Here is a 22,741-nt window from a genome sequence, read left to right on the forward strand (position 1 = left end):
GCGTTACATGTTTCGCATTGGCGACACCTTGCTTTTTACAAGATCACCAATTTGAAACACAAATTTGCGGCGTTGTTTATCCACATAGCTTACCATCATTATGTAGTGAATATCCATTTTGAACAAGTGCAATCTTCCCTAGAATCATACACCACTTCAAAGCTCGCTGATCATTTCACTCCAACTTCATACCAAATGAAATGGCGTTCATCGTTTGCGTCCATACAATGTTACGTACGATACAGCGTCAATTGTGACGGCCCGTTTTCTTTTCTTTTCTTTTTTTGTACAAAACATTTGCATAAACATTAATCTCTTAAAATATAAACGGATCTTCACAGTGACACGACGATATGTCGCAAAGCCAACATATGGTACATACCCTATAATATATACCTGGTAAATTAAAGTATAACATCTATCTACTTTGCAGAGAAAAACATAAACCTAATAGCGGTAATCACATCTTAAACATCTATCATAAATTAATCATAATCAAGAGCCAATATTAAATCTATCTATTTAAGTCTTTTTTCATATTAAATACATAACATAAATGACTATATACAATAACAAGTGACACAGGCGTCACAAGCCAGAAACAAAACCCATAAAACAGAGGATGCCCATGGTCCCGCAATTATGACGGTCGCGGCGAGCTTCGGTCATAATATCCGAGGTGCACACCTACAACACCATCAGCTACGACCGGAGTACCTGTAACCAAAGGAACATCTATACGGTTGTGGGGGTTTGCCACATCCGTATAGGTGGAATTATGAGCCTACCATCTTAGCATAAAACATACTAGACTTCAGTGATATTAAACTAACTGAGTTTTTACAAAGAACCAACCTTTATTTTATTTTTAGTCATGCGAGCACTATATCAGCCACAATTTACCAATAGCTAATACAGCAAATACCGACTATCCAGAAAGCATTTAAAACATACTATATAGTTGTGAACATATGTAGAAGTTACAGTCATCTCACCTTGGAAGCTTCCACATATTGACCCATCTACAATATTACTTTGTGGTTTGTTTGCTTAGGTTTACCCAGGGCTGGTTCGACATATTTTGGAGCCTAAGGCGAGAATTTTAAACGATGCGTTTTTTCGTGGGCCCCACTCCTAGTGACGATTGTTTTTGTAAAGTTATGACTCGTATTTCAACAAGTCTTTTTTCCGTGGGCCCCACTCTCTTCATTAGCTTCTTTATAATCCACATCCTTTTAGTTGAGTCTCATAATAAGAGAGAAAATGTACTGTTTTTTTGTTGGTATTAATTGTTGTGTTCTTGGGCTTCTAACTATCTATTTTTCTATTGAAGTTAAAGAGTCTCCAAAGAAGAGATCATGCCTTTTCTTTTCTTTTTTTCAAACAAACCTATCTTTGGGAGCCTTATTCTATTGAGAAAAAAATCTTTTTCAGCTTATGATTAGGCTTTTTTTCTTTTTCTTTTTTCAAACAAACTTGTCTTTGGAGCTTTATTCCACTCCAAAAAACCTTTTTCAGATTATGATTAGGCTTTTTTTTTTTATATTTTTTTTTTTCCGAACAAACTTGTATTTGGGGGCCTTATTCCACTTGGGGGCCTTAGGCGACCGCCTAACTTGCCTTATGGTTGAGCCGACCCTGGGTTTACCTACACGCGAGGTCATTCTCATGCACATAACCCTTAGGCTTAAATAATGGCACTTACTCTGCTGCACCGAAATACAAGCATCCCATGCCTAAGAAGTACTAATACACAGTACATTGATGCGAGTCATCTTTATATAGAGCACTAGCATCCTTAGTTGATGAAACACCTGCCTCCCAATACATTGAGGCTTAATGCAATTTGGAAATACTAAAACAACATTTAGCTTAGCTATACAAAGACATTTGCATTCTCATTTATCGGTAACACTACACTTGAATACATTGAGACTCGTTGCCTTTGGACTCAGTGTGATCATACGAGCAAGTTTTGCTGAAGAACAAATGACAACTGCCTACTATACCAAGACATGACATTCCAATCTCTGAACAATGTGAACATCTAGGCACATCCAAACTCAATGCTTTTTAAATCATGCAACTATCCGATAGAAATATACATAAGCTCTTTTAATTTAAGACGCTTATGCATACCAACACGTCTAGTAGAAACTACTCATAGCATAAAAACATCTCTCATCAAAACCATGCTATACATGATCATGCAATGCACATGCTCATTGTTTTTCCTCATGGGAATTACTCCAAGAACATCATGGGAATTAACCTAAGTACATCATGGAATTTAATTCAAACATCATGGGAGTTACCCCAAGCATCATGGGTGTTACCCCAAGCATAGTTTTCCGTAGGCTATAAACCTCACTTCGATATACGTTTAGCGTTCATATGCATATGCCTCATACCTTAAAACAATATACATTTCATTTCATGAATCATGCCTTTAACACATGCTTTCTTCATAAAAACATAAACAATTCAACATGTCATTTCTTAAACAATTTGCATAACTTAACTCACTCTAAAATCATATTCATATTCCATTGCAATCACAGTTTTCAAAACTCCCAGCCATAACATACAGTGACTCCATTCATTTAAACTCCACATATCATATTCATACTTCAACATCATCATAATTTCAATATATTCAAAAGTACTCAAATCATCCAAAACAGTTCATAATCAACATCCAGTTGGTTCAAGTTTGTAAAACAATATATATTTTGCAATTCATCATATATGAAAATAATACTTCTCAGTGAATAGAATACTCACCTTCGCTGCATTTGACTCATGACTCGAATATTCCCTTAGATTCTAGTTACTCGAACTCTACATTGGAGAGCCAATTAAAGTCTCCAATCTGGACACGATCCTGCAAGCATTGGTAATATTAGACTATGCTATTGAATCTGTACTCTATGACACATAAACTACCAGCGTGCTCACTCGTCGCATCACTCACTTCTAAAGCTAGATAGATACCTTGGCTACCATTAAGTTAACCATTAATTATAGGCTCATATTTACTTCGCTTATTATCTTTAAGACACGTTCACTATTTTATTTGTCTACTTATTATTATTACACTGAATTATCGTTGTTAACCCATTAATTGCTTCTTACTTATTTACTAAGTCGACAATATATATTTAACCCATATACATGCATATGTATATATATATATATATATACAACGCTTAAACCTAATCCGATGATACACTTGAGTACTATGTGCACATGGATAGGAAAATTGGTTACGTAATTACCTTATTGTTATTATTAACTATTAAGTCTTATAATTTGTTTATCCATTTAAGCTAACTAAGTATATTCGGTCTTTATACATATATATAGACATATATGTATAGAATGCTTATTAAGCTAAGCACGACCTCATAATACACTTAGGTATTTCGTATTGCATAAGTAAATACATTAATCATCTAATTACATTACCGATTGACTTTGGAGCCTATTTATGTATTTCTATAATGTCACTATTTTATATTTGTTGTCTTAAGGTTATTTGGACAATTTACCACTCTTTGACATTCTTATCATAATCGTTGTCCCCTATGATATAAATATTAGGCTTTAGGTTTGTAGCTTATTTCGTTTCTTATCCTTAAATACAGTTACTAATATTTAATGTTTTATCCTTATTAACTACTAACCATGTAAGTAGTTGAGATTTAGGACTTTTGATCTTATTTAACATTATAATTTAATACTTTTATTAAACTAACTTACAATCGCATATCGTAATATATATTCATTTATTACACTTTACTTATTTAATTATTCGTTTTTCCTTCATTGTTTGTTTCATTTTCTCATTTAGTACCAAGACTAAAGTCCTTTGATCTCATTCGGTTCATATAAGCATAATAAAGGCCTAACTTTAATTCCTAACCATATTTGCCATCTATACAACAAGTCTAAATATATTAACTTCAAACCCTTCTCCAACAAGCCAACACTTACCCAACACTCAACAATTTAACAACACAAATCCACCATTCAGCCAACCACCTAAATAAGCGTCCATCAACTACCTTTCGCATATTAGGATTCAACCCATTTCTCAAATAGAAATGCCCACATTTCTCCCACTAAAATATCATAATAATAATCACCAATAATCGATTAACAAATTAAACTACATAACACTTCATCCCTAAATACCCAATGAATTCCTTATTCTCAAGTGGAGACACACTTAGATTTTCTACAAGATTACATAACAATGTCCATTAGGCTTCATACCAATTCATAATCAACCCGACACAAATAAACTCAATCTCTTCCATAGGCAACACAACTAACAATTTCTAACAAGCAAACATAACCAAAATTATATTTTCTATCACCCATCAATTATTGCAAATCAAATACCCAAACTTCACACACATGCACCAATTCAAATAGTAGTCCATGGAAACCCCTAAAATCACCAAACATTAAACCCTAATTTCGGACCCAATTAGAATTCCTACAAAAAACAATATGATTTCAAGCTATGAATTTAATGGGTATGATGAAACTACATAGAAAAGCTTCAAACCTAATTTTATAGCTTCCATGGACGAAATCTCCACACAATCAACTCAAAAATCACCTACAACTCTCAAAACCGAATCTCACTTCTCATTTTAACCTAAAATTTGAATATAGGAAAATCCCTAATGATCCACATAATTTTTGTGCTTAACACATAATGGGTAACACGAAATTACAAAGGAAAGCTAAAGATTTTACCTCTTAAAGACCTATGGCCGAAAAACCCATTTCTTCTTCTTCTCACTTTTTTTTTTTTTTTTTTTCTCCTTTTCTCCTTTTCTCCTCTTTTTCCTTCTCTTCGGTCTGCAGGTCTCTCTCTCTTAGCGTCATGTGTGTGAAGAAGAAAAGAGATAGGAAGAAATGAAGAGGGTGGTACGTGTGTGATGAGAAGGGAGGAATGGAAGAAGAAAAGAAAAGGAAAGAAAGGGAATAGGGGGGGCTATGCGTGATTGCCAAGGGAGAAGGGCGAAAAAGAAAGAAAAAGAAGAAAGAAAAGAAAGAGGAAAAAGGAGGGGGGGGGGGGGGGGGGGGGAGAAAGAGAGGGTGAGTGGAACACTTGTTCCATTGTGGATGGTTGGGAGAAGATGATGTTTATCTTCTCCTAACCAATCCGGTGGTGACATGTGGCAAAGTGAGATTTTCTTTTATTTAAATGCATAGACTTCCATAAATTACATTAAGACCCCATAATATTAAAATTCTATCTTTTAATAATTAACATATAACCCCACATTTAATTTTAACTACATTCTACCCATACAATTTATTATTTATCCAACTAGCTAGGACTTATTATTATTATTTATTATTTCCTAAAGACCCATTAGTAGTATTTTATTATTCCAATTATCATTATTTTATCTTAAACTCAGTTTATTTTCATAATATAAATATTGTCACTTCAAATCTAACTATTGGTCCCATCTAATTAATAAATATAATTTATTAATTTGCTAAGTTACCTATTTATTTTCTTGGTCTTTACATCAGTAGTTGTAAACTACCATAACTAGTAGTCACAACCAATGGCGGGTATCATAACCAACTCCATGGATTCCCACACGCATAAATTGGACGTATCCTCAAGTGTCTAAATAGATCTCTAGGATTAGCCATCCGCTTACAGAGGGTATGATGCGCTAACGCTCCGAATACACTTAGAGTCAATCTCGACAGCATAAGATTTCATACATAATGCTTTAGTCGTGACAGTGGCTTAAATCGCACGACATGACATCTTGCCGTCAAGATCTCATAGCACAACAAGCCATCAACGTTACCTCATGTCTCCCTCTCTCAACACCGGAGTGCATCAAGACTTGTGTGTTAAGGGTGCATTCCACACGCACATCACCATCGAGGCATTGTCTACAAGATGGTAGAGTATAGATAATAGCTACCATGTGACGACCCTTTTTTTTTTTTTTTTTGAAAACATACAAACGGATCTTCACAGTGGCACGACTACGTGTCGCTCAGCCAACATAACGTACACATTCCGTAACATGTACCTGATATTAAGAGTTTTATCTAACATAGCGGAATATAAATATCAATATGCAGCGGAACACATATCAATAGCGGAATTACATCTAATACATCATTGTTATCAACAACAAGAGCCATTTACAAGTCTATCTATTTAAGATTTATAAAACACATTACATTAACTACATACTAAAATATAGGCTCAACAAATACATACGCCACGTAGGACACGAGCCATAAATAAAATACCCAAACGCGGACTACCCATGAGTCCGTGACTTATGACTGTCGCTATGTGCTCCAATCATAGCATCCCATATGCTAGGTGGTTGAGTCAATATCTATATCCGCAGAACCTGCAACCAAAGCTTCAATGTCTGCACGGTTGCGGGGGTTGCCGTATCCGTACAGGTGGAATTATGAGCCTACCGTCTTAGCATAAATAAATACACTAAGACCTCAGAGGTATTCACTAAGTTTTTGCACAATACCAACTTTTATTCTCTAGTCATGCGCAGGGACGGAGCCAGGGGGGGCACATGCCCCCTCTCGACCCTCAAAATTTTTCCTTACCCCTAGCAAATTTTTTCTCAATACCTTGGTTGCCCACCCTCAACCACTCGCCAGGGGGATCTTCATTACGTGGACAAAGCATTTCTAACACTAAGAGGACTGAGATTCGGTCTTTTAAGCTTTCACCATTTTTAGGTTTTTAAGTTTCTGAAACTTTTAGGTTAACATTTGACTCTTTCAAGAAGATGAGCAAAACGCACCATTTCATTAATTTTTTTTTAACAAAACCTGTTGGGCTATTGGCGCTTTAGCGTGTTGCGTCTCCTTGAGGTATTGCCGTATTGGGAACTGTTGCATGCGTTGGCCGTTGGTATCAGCGTGGTAAACGTTTAGCCGACATACTTGGGAGTTGGGAAACTAAAAAAATTTACAGACTTACAGTTGTTCGTCACACATCAGAATTCTGTTTTTTTAAAAAAATTATTCAATGGGGAAAGATAACAAGTCAACAAATCAAATATCTCTCTTCAAACTTGCTTAAGAATTTAACAGATCAACAAATGACAAAAAGTAGCCTTTTTTTTTTTTTTTTTCTTGGCATACGGTAAAAGGAAAGAGTGAAAAGTTTACCTTTTTTTCTTTTTTCAAGATTTCTTTTCATAGAATAGTTTTAGGTATGTAGTGAGATTTACGGACTGATTTATTTTTAATTTTATTATTAAATAGTAATAGATTTTCTATATATATATATATATATATATATATATATATATATATAATATTTTAATTGTATGAAATATATAATTGTAGATACTTAAAATTATGGAGAACAACAATGATTTCATTGAGCTTCAATCAATTTTAAAGGAGCTCATGTTAAGGTAGATTTAACAAATTTGAAATATAAAAACTCGTGGAGAATAAGCGAGACAAAATAATATAATCATGATTAAAATCATCATCTAAAATAATTACCTATAACATCAAATATTAGTCCCAAATTATAATCACTAATCTATAAATTATTTTCACTAATATTTTCTTAATATTATTAACCCTAAAATTATTTTCATTAATCTTTTACAATAATTATTAACTTATTAACATAATTTATTAACACATTTAAAATAATATTAACGCATAAGAAAGTCTTAGGGTTAACCTCACAAATACTATTTAAACTAAATACCCATAATTATTTATTTTTACTAACATTAGAACCTATCCCCATAAATACCTATTTTTACAAAACTCATAATTAATTTGGGATTAATCATCACAATAACTACAATTAATCTACAAATTAATAATCTAAGTTTTAAACATTAAAAACCCCAAATTAATTTAACCCATCAAATTAGAGTTTCTAAACTTAAACCCAAAATTATAAAACACTACCCCAAACACAATATTATTAACCCAATAGCATTTACTAAGGGTTAATCACATAAAAATACCACTAAAATTAAATACCCGAAAGTTAGGTTTTAGGGAACTTACCAAAATTTCATCAAACCAAAACCCATGGTTTGGGTAGCTTCAAGGAAGTTCCAAGTAACCCATTACCTAAAGAAAACACTGGATTAAACTCACATTTTAAGATTTTAACTCAAAATCTCAAGAATACGAGTTTAGTATTTTACCTTAAAACGATCGGTGAAAACGTAGATCGGACTTCATAGATCACGTTACCGAAGACAGATTTAAGTTTGAACGGTTAGATCTCCGTAGATCATAGTTTTTGTATGAAAAACTTTTAGAGAAATAAGAAAAACCATCATTTTCTGAAACTAGAGTGAAAAATGGGTCACTGCCTCGTTATAAGAGGCATTGACCGGATTTTAATTAAAGAGGCCATGCGCCTCTTTGTTTTGAAAAGGCCATTTGGCCTTTCTTTTCTTTGTTTTTTTTTTCTTTCTCAGAATGGCCGTATGGCCTTGTTTTCATTTGATTTTATCCTTATTTAATTTTTTTCTTTTTATTTCTACTACATGCCTCAGGTTTCTCTTCTTTCAATTTGATTTTTTTGACTTTTCTTTTAACTTTTTCTTGATTCTTATTTCTTTTCCTTTTCTATTTTATTTTATTTTTATTTTTATTTTTATTTTATTTTATTTTCTTTTCTATTTTCTATTTTCTTTTTCTATTTCTTATTTTATTTTCTTTGGATTTTAAAAATATTCTCTTACATTTTCTTTTCTTGACTACCATTTATGAGCCCATAGGATAAAAATAAAACACTTCGTTTTATTTTACCACACTAAATAGACTTATTTTTATTTAATCCTAATAAGCCCATTTTATAAACTTTAGTCTTTAAAAATATTCTCTTGCATTTTAAATACATCTAATTAAGTTTAATCAATTATTTACTCAAATTTATACTTTAATTATTAAATAATGTCCCGGACATTACATCATTCCCTCCTTATAAAAATTTCGCCCTCGAAATTTGGACATTAATCGTTTTACGCACATACGAGCATGCATTCTATATTAGAAACACTCATGCAAGTATGAATTTTACTTGAGATATTTTCGCGGAAATGGTATGACATAATAATCATACCCGCATTTATTCGGTAAAATGAGGGATCACTCCCGCATTTAACGGTCAAGCACTCATTTGGCTTCTTCAACATTGTGATTTCACCAAGAGTTTTCACTAACGGGATGAGTTTAGTGTTTTCTTACAAACCATCACTCGCTTTGCACCTCTTCATAAGTCAATTTCCATTGAATATGAAAAAGTTCATCACAAGTGGAGGGTCGCAAACACGTTTGCATTGGAGAAGTACAAGGAAATGTCATGAACGCCCACAAAAACTAGGAGACATTATGACCGATTATATAACGGACTCACATTTAACATTAGGGACAACTCAATATAGCCTATATTGAGCACATCCATATTGCCAAAACGTTACATATTTCACATTAGCGACACATTGCGATACATAAGATCACCAATACAAACTCAAAATTTTGCGGCGCTGTTTATACGTATAGCTCATGTCATTACTACGCTTTGAGCATCCGCTTGAACAAGTGCAATCTTCTCTCGAGTCATGCTCCAATTCAAGACTTACCAATTGTTTCAAACCAACTTCACACCAAATGAAGCGGCGTTCAACGTTTGCGTCACGTGTGATACAACGTCAATAGTTGTAAACTACCATAACTAGTAGTCACAATCAATGGAAGGTATCATAACCAGCTCCATGGATTCTCACACACATAACTTAGGCGTATCCTCAAGTGTCTAAATAAATCTCTCGGATTTGTCGTCCGCTTGCAGAGGGTACATTGAACTAACACTCCCAATACACTTTGAGTCAATCTCGCCATCACGAGATTTTCACTTAGTGCTTTAGCCGTGACAGTGGCTTAAGTTGCCTAACAGGACATCTTCTTGTCAAGATCTCCTAACACAACAAGCTATCAACGTTACCTCATGTTTCCGTCTCTCAACACCGGAATGCATCAAGACTTGGGTGATAAGTGTGAATTCTACACACATCAATATAGAGACATTGCTTACAAATTAGTTGGGCATAAACCACTGCTACTAACTCTGATTCATAGTTGACAAGTAGCATAGACTACAACATTACTGCTGTTACGCAAGGGTGCATCCCCGCCCTATCGCAATCTATCTGTGCAAGCCACATACCCAACAATTTTCCTGGGTAGTTTAAGCACAAGTGCAATTGTGTGTTCACGTTCTATTGTGTTGACTACGTGTCCATTCTTGTTCATTACATAAACCAAGAAGGACACTTCTTCAAACCAAAACTCGCATCTCATGAGCTTGGCGAAGAAATATTTTACTAAGCACTTCCGACACCAATAACAAGTGTCATCAATGCATGACACAATTAGTCGTATAAACTAACTTGTCGACGTTACACTCAGCTACTCAGATGTCAAGGTACCCATGGAAGGCTTGATTCATCAAGTCCATAAATACCAACAGTGTATTTGTCAATCCAAATGGCATCACCAAATAATGGTCATACCATATATGGATGGTTGACTTTGGCACATTACCTTTCTCACCAAAAGTCAATTGCATCTCGGAAGAAAGTCAAATCCAAAGAATACCGAGGCTCCATAGAATTGACTAAACAAGTTGTCAGTTCTCAATAAGGAATACTCCCGATTGATTGTCACTCGGTTTAGTACACGATAATCTATGCACGACTACATAAACTCGTGACCATAGTGAAAACATTTGCACTATCCGGATGTTCCCAACTTGGAATCGACTTGAGCTTGGTTGAGGCATTAAGCCAGACACACAGGTGTACACTCTCGGACATTCATCATTATTGAACGTCGAAGAGAGATAGCGGAGTAACTTGCAAACGAGATCCTTAAAGTTTGGACTCTCTATACAATGGGGTAGGAATAAAACTACCCATTCGTGATTATCTATGTTCACTTCTACTCCTTGATCGTCAATCCATTCCAAATTAACACCAAAGCCTTAACGAGTTAACATCGTAGTTCAACATGGTAAGCTTTATTGTTTAGCATGTTGAACACCGAAATCATATATGCATGACATTAAAACTTAACGCATTACATGTTGAAGCTAAATATGCCAACATTGGAACTCTATGCTCATAGCACTGCTACTTTCGCTAGCAGAGTCTTTTCTCTTGCACCAATGGAACAATTGTCCACACATTTCTTGCAAGTGAATGCGTCACCAACAAGAGTGGCCACGCAAGTGTTTTAATTTAAGAGTTTGATGCTTAATTTGTATAACTTTCACATGCAAATGAGACATGGGTGGACCACTTAACATACCAACTAAATGAGTTAGACACTGTAGCTCATCATGTCAAACATTAGAGCTAGCAATGCCAATACCTATACATTGCTAAGGCGACGGCTTACATGTCCCCTGGCCATATGCGTCACCAATAGAAATGGTCACGCACGTGTTTTGGTTTTAAAGGTTTGGTGCCCATTATGTAACTATGCATAATGAGACATACAAAAAGGTATAATACCTGTGGCAGCATTGGCAGCATTTGCGATGGTTGGACGGACTTCAACATTGCTTGGTGTGAGTGGGCACACCATACTTGAGCAAACCGTATTGGCTGATAGTTGTCTGCTAAAGGTACTTGACTTTGGCAGCAACAAGTTGGTGACCTCTCATGGAATGGTTTCCTCAACCATATTTACAACGTGCCCTAGATCTTCTTCGACATACATCCAAGTGTAGCTCCCCACACACTACACTGGGCAACGATAGAGCTGCTTTGAGTCAAATCGGCTAACGAGGGGCATAGCTTTACGAGGTGGCCAAGTCTACCACATCGAAAGCATATCTGCGATTCTACACGACACATACACCAAAATGTGGCTTCCCACAAATGGTACACCACGTGACACTGAAGCGGCTCGCAAAGGCATCCTTCAATCCGAAGGGCCTGGAACCACTACTAAAGAATTGTTTCCTTGACAAAGAGGAATCTTCTTCCTCATTGCGTATCGACATTGCTTGTCTAGGTGGCGTGGCTTGTCTATACGATGAAATGTCACATACACAATACTGCGTAAAGAAGGTTACATGCATCACAATACCCATGCAATGCACCTAAGAAGCTTATTCTAAACCGTTCCTCATCTAAGTGATATACTCTACACTATCACATTGAAGATAACCTACAATGTGAAATTGAGAGGTAAGCTAACTATTTGTAAATCGAATGATATGCATCACAAAATCCATGTAATGCATATGGAGTATTACATTTTAATTTTCTATCTTTGTTGAAGTTTTTAAGATTTCCTACGGCTCTTTTGTTATTATTAGACTCTGACACAACCCTAAGTTTCCACTTTTCTAACAAACCCTAGGACTAACTGCTCTGATACCATAAGCTGTGACGACATGTTTTTTTTTTTGAAAACATACAAACGGATCTTTACAGTGGCACGACTACGTGTCGCTCAACCAACATAAAGTACACATTCCATAACATGTACCTGATATTCAAAGTTTCATCTAACACAGCGGAATATAAATATCAATGTGCAGCGGAACACATATCAATAACGAAATTACATCTAATACATCATTGTTATGAACAACAAGAGTCATTTACAAGTCTATCTATTTAAGGCTTATAAAAAAAAATTACATTAACTACATACTAAAATATAGGCTCAACAAATACATACGCCACGTAGAACACGAGGTATAAATAAAATACCCAAATGCGGACAACCCATGAGTCCGTGACTTATGATTGTCGCGATGTGCTCCAATCATAGCATCCCATACGCTAGGTGGTTGAGTCAATATCTATATTCGTAGAACCTGAAACCAAAACATCATTGTCTGCACGGTTGCGGGGGTTGCCGCATCCGTACAGGTGGAATTATGAGCCCACCGTCTTAGCATAAATAAATACACTAAGACCTCAGAGGTATACTATTCACTGAGTTTTCGCACAGAACCAACTTTTCGCATAGAACCAACTTTTCTTCTCTAGTCATGCGTACACTATAACAGCCACCAATTTTATAAACCTTTTTTTGAAAACCCTCATAACTGATATAGCAAACACTGACTAATAGAAAACATTCAAAGCATACTACGCAGCTGAGCTTATACGTAGAAGTTCCATTGTTGGAAACAACTACATACATCCTCACCTACTATATTACCTTTGATTTAGTAAGACTAAGAAAACAATGACATTTAAATCATGTAACCATCCGATAGAAATATACATAAGTTCTTTTCCATTGAGACTCTTATGTATACTGATAAGTGCAAAATATTGTATATTTGGACCCCTTAATTCATATTTGTTAAACCTTTAGCTTTGTTATTTTTTTAATGTTTTTGGTTAGTTTTTGTATTTTGGTATTTTTCAGATCATGGAGAAAAACGGTAGTTTTAAAGTGGAAAATGCAATTTTGGAAGTCAAAATCGGATTTGATTAAATTTCAGGTTCTGCACAAGTCATAGTATTTTGACCATAACGTTCAGCTCAAGTATTTGATTGAAGTGAAATTAGTGGCGTTGGAAAGCTGATTCAAAATGCCACAAATAATTGTGAAATAGAATTTTCCTAATTTGAATGTCTGCTATATCATAAATGCCCCGCAATATAAGAGCGCGAATTTTCTTGTTCCTGGCAACTGCAGACACTCCAAACCCTAGCATTCTTTTCTCTTATTAAGGTTTTTGAGGGGTAAAGGTGCCATTTTGAAAAATATGGCCCTAAACCCTAGCGTTATTTTCTCCTATTAGGGTTTAGAAGGGTAGATGTGTCATTTTGTAAAAATTGGGTTCAACCTAATTTTCTGCTATAAATACCCCATGCTATGCACCACTTAGAACACACATCCCAACATTGTACATAGCAGCAGCTGGGTTCTTTGGCTTCTATTATTTGTAAGTTTTTCTTTTTATGTTCTTAATAAAATTTAGTATTTTATTTTTATCTATGAGTAGCTAATTTTTCAACTAAGGTTGAGGATGAAACCTCACCTTTGAAGAGCAACAATATTTTCTTGAGAGTTTATGCTATCCGATTGGTGATTTTATTGGATTTAATATTTCCAATGTTCTACTTCTTTTCAATTATTGAGATGATTTATTGGATATCTATTGTGATTTCCGGATACATGTGATGATTTGAGAATAGTCTCATTTAATTGATTGCTTGAATTTTTCATTTATCAAAACATTGGATATTCATTGTGTTTCGTTCTACGAATACATTTGATGATTTGGTTTAAACCGGATATCTTTTGTGATTTGTGCAAAGAATGGATTCATTGAATGAGTTAATTAATTTTTGAAGCATAGTAGAACATACATATGATTTGTACGGTGAGAACTTCGGATATGTATTGACGAACGTGAGAATATGTTGCTGTATTTGGTGGGTGTGGATTCTAAAACCTTACTATAATTTATTTTGTTTTATTTCATTTTTTCTTTTATTCACAAAACCCCAAAATTTAGAACTAGGTTAAAATAGAATTAGTTTAAATAGAAATTAATTTTTGCAACACAATTCCCTGTGGATACGATCTTGCACTTGCACATACACTATATTGCAAACGATTCGTGCGCTTGCGAGTTAAATAAATTTGCACACCACATACTAATACGTCTAGCATAAAACTACTATATATCATAACGTGAAAATAATTCAATTATCATAAAACAAATGTTATGCATGCTTGTCATTTGCCTAGGGAATTGAACCCCAATCTTATTCGTTTGCCAAAGGGAATTGAACCCCGGTCTTGTTCGTTTGCCTAAGGGAATTGAACCCCGGTCTTGTTCGTGTCATGCTCAATGCTTATGCTCAAATACTATACATTTAATTTAATGGACATGCCTTTAACACATGCTTTATTCATAAGATATAAACCGTTCAACGTGTTATTTTTCTCAAACAATTTGCATAACTTAAATTTCCAACCGCAGTAGACTATAAAACACTTCAAATCATATCTCAATACGTCAAACATATTTCATACTTATATTTCAAATCATCTTAAATCACATAAACATTATTGTCATATTTCAACATAATTAAAACTACTTAAAACATCCAAAACATATAATTAACATATTGTCGGTTCGGTAAGAAAAACACATTATTTGCATTCCTATAAAATACATAAAAAATAACTTTTCTCAGTGAATCGAATACTCACCTTGGCTGCGCGGATATTAAGTGCTAGATCTCCTAGACACCACCTTGCAATGCGTCACTGTGAAAATACACATTGCACATTATTTGACATTTCTAACATTAGACCGACATTTAGCTCTTAAATTGCTCAAGAGCTAACTCTTGGAAAACCCATAATATTTTAAGGGTCCCAATTACACACCCATAAATCTAGACACTAACTAAACTCAATTAACATTAACCCAAAGTATTTACTTGGGGTTAGACATTAAAATCATCATCTAAAATAATTACCTATAACATCAAATATTAGTCTCAAATTATAATCACTAATCTATAAATTATTTTCACTAATATTTTCTCAATATTATTAACCCTAAAATTATTTTCATTAATCTTTTACAATAATTATTAACTTATTAACATAATTCATTAACACATTTAAAATAACATTAACCCATAAGAAAGTCTTAGGGTTAACCTCACAAATACTATTTAAACTAAATACCCATAATTATTTATTTTTACTAACATTAGAACCTATCTCCATAAATACCTATGTTTACAAAACCCATAACTAATTTGGGATTAATCGTCACAATAATTACAATTAATCAACAAATTAATAATCTAAGTTTTAAACATTAAAAACCTCAAATTAATTTAACCCAATAAATTAATCAGAGTTTCTAAACTTAAACCCAAAATTATAAAACACTACCCCAAGCACAATATTATTAACCCAATAGCATTTACTTAGGGTTAATCACATAAAAACACCACAAAAATTAAATACTCGAAAGTTAGGCTTTAGGAAACTTACCAAAATTTTACCAAACCAAAACCCATGGTTTGGGTAGCCTCAAGCAAGTTCCAAGTAACCCATTACCTAAAGAAAACACTAGATTAAACTCACATTTTAAGATTTTAACACAAAATCTCAAGAATACGAGTTTAGTGTTTTACTTCAAAACAATCGGTGAAGACATAGATCGGACTTCATAGATCACGTTACCGAAGACGGATTTGAGTTTGAACGGTTAGATCTTCGTGGATCATAATTTTTGCATGAAGAACTTTAAGAGAAATAAGAAAAACCACCATTTTCTGAAACTAGAGTGGAAAATGGGTCACTACCTCGTTATAAGAGGCATTGACCGGATTTTAATTAAAGACGCCGTGCGCCTCTTTGTTTTGAAAATGCCATTTAGCCTTTCTTTTCTTTGTTTTTTTTTTTCTTTCTCAGAATAGCCGTATGGCCTTGTTTTCATTTGATTTAATCCTTATTTATTTTTTTTTTCTTTTTATTTCTACTACACGCCTCAGGTTTCTCTTCTTTCAATTTGATTTTTTTGACTTTTCTTTTAACTTTTTCTGATTCTTCTTTCTTTTCCATTTCTATTTTATTTTCTTTTCTTTTCTATTTTCTATTTTTCTTTTCTTTTCTATTCTATTTTCTTTTTTGTATTTTTTATTTTATTTTCTTTTGAACTTTAAAAATATTCTCTTACATTTTCTTTTCTTGACTACCATTTACGAGCCCATAGGATAAAAATAAAACACTTTGTTTTATTTTACCACACTAAATAGACTTATTTTTATTTAATCCTAATAAACCTATTTTATAAACTTTAGTCTTTAAAAATATAATCTTACATTTTAAATACATCTAATTAAGTTTAATCAATTATTTACTCAAATTATACTTTAATTATTAAATAATGTCCCGGACATTACATACCAACTCCGAACCTTGAGGAGAACATCGCTACTCATGATCCACAATTGATAAGTAGCATAGGCTACATCCTTGCAGTTACACAAGGGTGCATTCCCGCCCTATCGTGATGTATCTGTGTAAGCCACATACCCAATAATCTCAATGGGTAGTTTAAGCACAAGTGTAATTGTGTGTTTACGTTCTATTGTGTTGACTACGTGTCCATTTTCGTTCATTACATAAACCAAGAATGACACTTCCTCAACCAAAGCTCACCTCTTATGAGCTTGGAGAAGAATCTCTTTTTACTAAGCACTTCCAATACTAATACTAAGTGTCTTCCATTCTTGACACAATTAGTCACATAAACTAACTTGTCGACGTCACACTCAACCAATCACCTATCAAGGTATTCATGGAACGCTTGACCCATTAAGTCCATAAATATCAATGGTGTACACGACAATCCGAATGGTATCACCAAAAACTCATAATGGTCATACAATATATGGATCGCTGACTTTGGCACATTATCTCACGTACCAAAAGTCAATGGTATCTCGGAAGAAAGTCAATCTCCGAGAATACTGAAGCTCCCTAGAGTTGACTGAACAAGTTGTCAATTTTCTTTATGGAACACACATCCTAGATCGTCACTAGGTTTAGCACACGGTAATCTATGCACGACTACATAGACACATGATTAAAGTGGAAACATCTGCACCATCCAGATGTTCCCCACTTGGACTCGATATGAGCTTGGCTTAGGCATAAGCCAAACACAAGTATACACTCTTGGACATTCATCATTGTTGAACGTCAAAGAGGAATTGCGAAGAATTCTCGCAAACGAGACCCGCAAGGTTCAGAGTCTCTATACTATAGGGTAGGAATACAACTACCCCCTCGTGATTATCTACGTTCACTTTTACTCTTTGATCGTCAATCCATTCCAAATTGACACCAAAGCCCTAATGAGTTAATATCGTAGTTCAACATGGTAAGCTTTATTGTTTAGCATGTTGAACACCGAAATCCTATATGCATGGCATTAAAACTCAACACATTACATGTTGAAGCTAAATATGCCAACATTGGAACTCTACATGTATAACACTGCTAGCTTCGCTGTCAGAGTCTTTTCTGTAATACCGATAGCACACTTGTCCACACGCTACTTATAAGCAAAGGCATCATCGACATGACTGGCCACGCATAAGTTCTAATCTAAGGGTTCAATGCTCAATTTGCATAGCTTACAATGCAAATGAGACAAGGGTGGACTACTTAACATACCGAACTAAATGAGTTAAACACTGTAGCTCATCATGTCAAACACTAGAGCTAGCAATGTCACCACCTATATAGTGCTAAGGCAATGACCTCCATGTTTACTGTGGACAAATGCGTCACCAATAGAAATGGTCATGCACATTCGATTTTTTTAAGGTTCGGTACTCATTATGTAATTATGCATTTGTCCACTCATTATGTGTGGACAAATGCGACACCAATAGAAATGGTCACGCACATTTGATTTTTTTAAGGTTCGGTACTCATTATGTAATTATGCATAATGAGACACATGAATGGATAACGCTCAAACACGCCAAATGTGCACAAATGCTACAACATAAAGGTATAATACCTGTGGCAGCATCGACAGCATTTGCGGTGGTTTGATGGACTTCAGCATTGCTCGGTGTGAGTGGGCACACCATACTTAAGAAAACTGTCTCGGCTGGTAGTTGCCCATTAAAGGTACTTGACTTTGGTGGCAGCAAGTTGGCGACCTTACGCGAAATGGCCTCCTCGACCATATTTATAATGTGCCATAGATCGACGACATATATCCAAGCGTAGCTCCCACACTCTACACTGGAAACACTAGAGCTACCTTGAGTCAAAGTGGCTAACGAGGGACATAGCTTTACGAGGTGGCCAAGTCTACCATATCAAAAGCATACTCGTGATTCAACATAACACATACACCAAAGTGTGGCTTCCCACAATTGGTGCACCGTGTGACATCGAAGCGGCTCGCAAAGGCATCCTCTTCTCCAAGGAACTTAGAGCTATAACCAATAGGTTGCTTCTTTAGCGGTGAGGAAGCATGAGCTCCCAATGACATTGATCATTTACTACTCAAATGAATCGTGGTTGAAGGTCCATTAATGATGAATGTCTAAAACCATTACTAACGAACAATTTCCTCGACAGAGGGGGAGGAGGAGGTAGAGGCGCCAAAAATCACTTCCACCTCAATCACTGACAAAGGAATCCTCTTCCTCATTGCGTATCGACATTGCTTGTCTAGGCGGCATGGCTTTGTCTGCACAATGAGATGCCACATAGACAACACTGCGCAAAGAAGATTACATGCATCACAATACCCATGCAATGCACCTAAGAAGCTTATTCTAAACCGTTCCCCGTCTATGCGATATACTCTATACAATCACATTAAAGTTAACCTACAGCGTGAAAGTGAGAGGAAAACTACCTAAACACATAAATCAAATAATATGCATCACAAAATCCATGTAATGCATATGGAGTATTACATTTTAATTTCATATCTTTGTTGAAGCTTTTAAGATTGCCTATGGCTCTTTTGTTACACTTAAACTCTAACATAACCCTAGGTTCCGCTTTTCGCTTTTCCTAACCAACCCTAGAGCTAACTGCTCTGATTCCATCTACTGTGACGACCCATTTTTTTTAAAAAAAAAACATACATAATTGGATCTTCACAGTAGCATGACTACTTGTCGCTCAGCCAACATAACGTACACATTCCATAACATGTACCTAATATTCAAAGTTACATCTAACACAGCGGAATAAAAATATCAATGTGCAGCAGAACACATATCAATAGCGGAAATATATCTAATACATAAATGTTATCAACAACAAGAGCCATTTACATGTGTAACTGATTAAAGCTTATAGAACATTTTACTATAATTACATACCAAAATACAGGCTCAACAAATATGTATACCACGTAAGACACGAGCCACAAATAAAATACCCAAAATACGGACTACCCATGAGTCCGTGATTTATGACTGTCACGATGTGCTCCAGTCATAGAATCCCATACGCTAGGTGGACAAGTCAATATCTATATCCGCAAAACCTGTAACCAAAGCATCAAATGTCTGCACGGTTGAGGGGTTTGCCGCATCCACACAGGTGGAATTATGAGCCCACTGTCTTAGCATAAATAATTACACTAAGACCTCAGAGGTAAACTATTCACTGAGTTTTCGCAAAGAACTAACTTTTCATTTTTAGTCTCGCACACAATATAACAGCTACCAATTTATAAACTTTTGTTTGAAAATCCCCATAGCTGATATAGCAAACACCGACTAATAGAAAACATTTAAAGCATACTATGTAGCTGCGAACATATATAGAAGTTCCAGTCATCCCACCTTGGAAGCAACAACATACCTTCTCACCTACTATAATACTTTTGTATTTGGTGGCTCAAATGTACAAAGAAACAGCATTGCCAGATGTAGGTAACTTCATGTCAAAAGACACTTACATTACCCAATCCAGTAGCGTACAATCTAGGTACATCAAGCATAAAATAATGGCGGCTCAAATGTACAAAGAAACAGCATTGCCAGATGTAGGTAACTTCATGTCAAAAAACACTTACATTACCCAATCCAGTAGCGTACAATCTAGGTACATCAAGCATAAAAAAATGGCGGCTCAAATGTACAAAGAAACAACATTGCCAGATGTAGGTAACTTCATGTCAAAAGACACTTACATTACCCAATCCAGTAGCGTACAATCTAGGTATATTATAGCTCGATGCCTTTAAATCATGCAAATATAAATATACATATTATAAAAACAGCACACACAAACACACCATGATATATGTATGCACATGCTTGTATAATGAGCCGTGGCTTGAGTAACATAAGAGTCCGTACACTCGCATTAACATAGGGTCCTTTCACCCACATCAACATAGAGTCCGTTCACTCACATTACATAGAGTCCGTTCACTCAAGATTGTGCAATTAAGCACGCAAGTAACCATGTTGTGCCGTTAGGCACGCAATGCATCATGTTCCCCAATTTATAACTTACACTAAAAATTCCAATTATTTATAATGCAACCATAGTCTACAAAATTCCCAACCACATCATATAGTCACACAATTCATTCCAACTCCATTTATCATATTCACACTTCAAAACATCATCATATTTTCAATATACTCAAAGGTACTCAAATCATCCAAAACAGTTATAATCAACATACAGTTGGTTCGAGTTTTGCAAAACAATATATCTTTTGCAATTTATCATATATAAAAATAATACTTCTTAGTGAGTAGAATACTCACCTTAGCTGCGCGGATATTAAGCACTAGGTCTCATAGACACCACCATACAATGTATTACTGTAAAAACAATACATTGCACATTATTGATAACTTCTGATATTAAACTCACATTTAGCTCTTAAATTGCTCAAGAGCTAACCCATGAAAAACCCATAATATTTTAAGGGTTTCAAACGCCTACCTATAAATCCTAGACACTAACTAAAACTCAAACAAAACTAACCCAAAGTATTTACTAAGGGTTAGATATTAAAATCACTATTTAATTATTTACTCATAATATTAATTACTAACCCGTGAATTATTTTCACTAACACTTTTATAATAATATTAGCCCTAAAATTAAATTCACTAATCTCAAAATAATTTCTCACTAACATTTTCTCAATATCATTAACTCTAAAATTATTTTCACTAATGTTTTACAATAATTACCAATTTATTAACATAATTTAACGATCTAGATTTTAATCACTTAAAAACCCCAAAATTAATTTAATCCATCAAATTAAGGTTTCTAACTTTAGATCATAATTTATAAAATACTACCCCAAACACAATATTATTAACCCAATAGCTTTTACTAAGGGTTAATCACATAAAAACTCAATTAAAATTAAATACCCAAAATTAGGGTTTGAAGAAACTCACCAAAAATTTCACCAAATGTAAATCCAACACTTGGAGAGTGTTTAGCAAGCTCCTCAAAACAAATCCTATGTACACATAAAATCAAACTCATATATCTTTAGATTTAATCTAAAATCTCAAAGACGAAGAGTTTGCGAAAATACCTCAAACCAATCGGTAGAAACGTAGATCTGGCTTCGTAGATCACGTTTCTGAAATCGGATTTGAGTTTCGACGGTTGGATCTTCGTAAATGATGATTTTTGTATGGAAAATCTTGAAAGAAAAATCATTTCCTTCTGTTTCTTTTTCTCTCGGGTCAGATGACCCTTTTTTCCATTTTTTTCTTTTTCTTTTAACAGTAGAGGCACACGGCCTCTTCTTTGGAAAGGCCATTTAGCCTTTCCATTTATTTGAGAAGGGAGGCGCACGTGTGCCTCTCTTCTATTTTTTCTTTTTCTTTTTAATGGCCATTTGGCCATCATCTTTTAAATGGCCAAGTGTCCATTTTGTTTGAGTGTGGGGCGCAGGTCTACGCCCCATGCTCCTAATATATATATATATATATATATATATATATATATATATATTATTTACTTTTATTTTGACTCTTTTGTTTTTTTATTTCATTTCCATTATGTTTTCCAATTTCTTTTTTATTTTTTTATTTTCTAATTTCTTTTCTATTTTATTTTATTCAGACCTAAAAATATTTTCTTGCATTTTAATGACACTAAATTAATCTTAGTC

General features: G+C 34.6%; 1 long non-coding RNA gene and 1 pseudogene across 1 annotated transcript; both read right to left on the reverse strand.

The window, feature by feature from the left end:
* The window catches only part of LOC133877516 (uncharacterized), a 32,139-nt pseudogene that overhangs the window by 3,981 nt on the left and 5,417 nt on the right, over positions 1-22,741 (reverse strand).
* LOC133877521 (uncharacterized) lies at positions 466-22,429 on the reverse strand. The gene is made up of 5 exons (XR_009901759.1): positions 22,157-22,429; positions 22,014-22,078; positions 21,363-21,419; positions 2,785-2,884; positions 466-735 (listed from the first exon to the last, which is right to left on the reverse strand). It is a non-coding gene; the product is annotated as an uncharacterized LOC133877521 (long non-coding RNA).

The sequence above is a fragment of the Alnus glutinosa genome, chromosome 9 (assembly GCF_958979055.1).
Source record: "Alnus glutinosa chromosome 9, dhAlnGlut1.1, whole genome shotgun sequence".
NCBI classification, from domain to species: domain Eukaryota; kingdom Viridiplantae; phylum Streptophyta; class Magnoliopsida; order Fagales; family Betulaceae; genus Alnus; species Alnus glutinosa.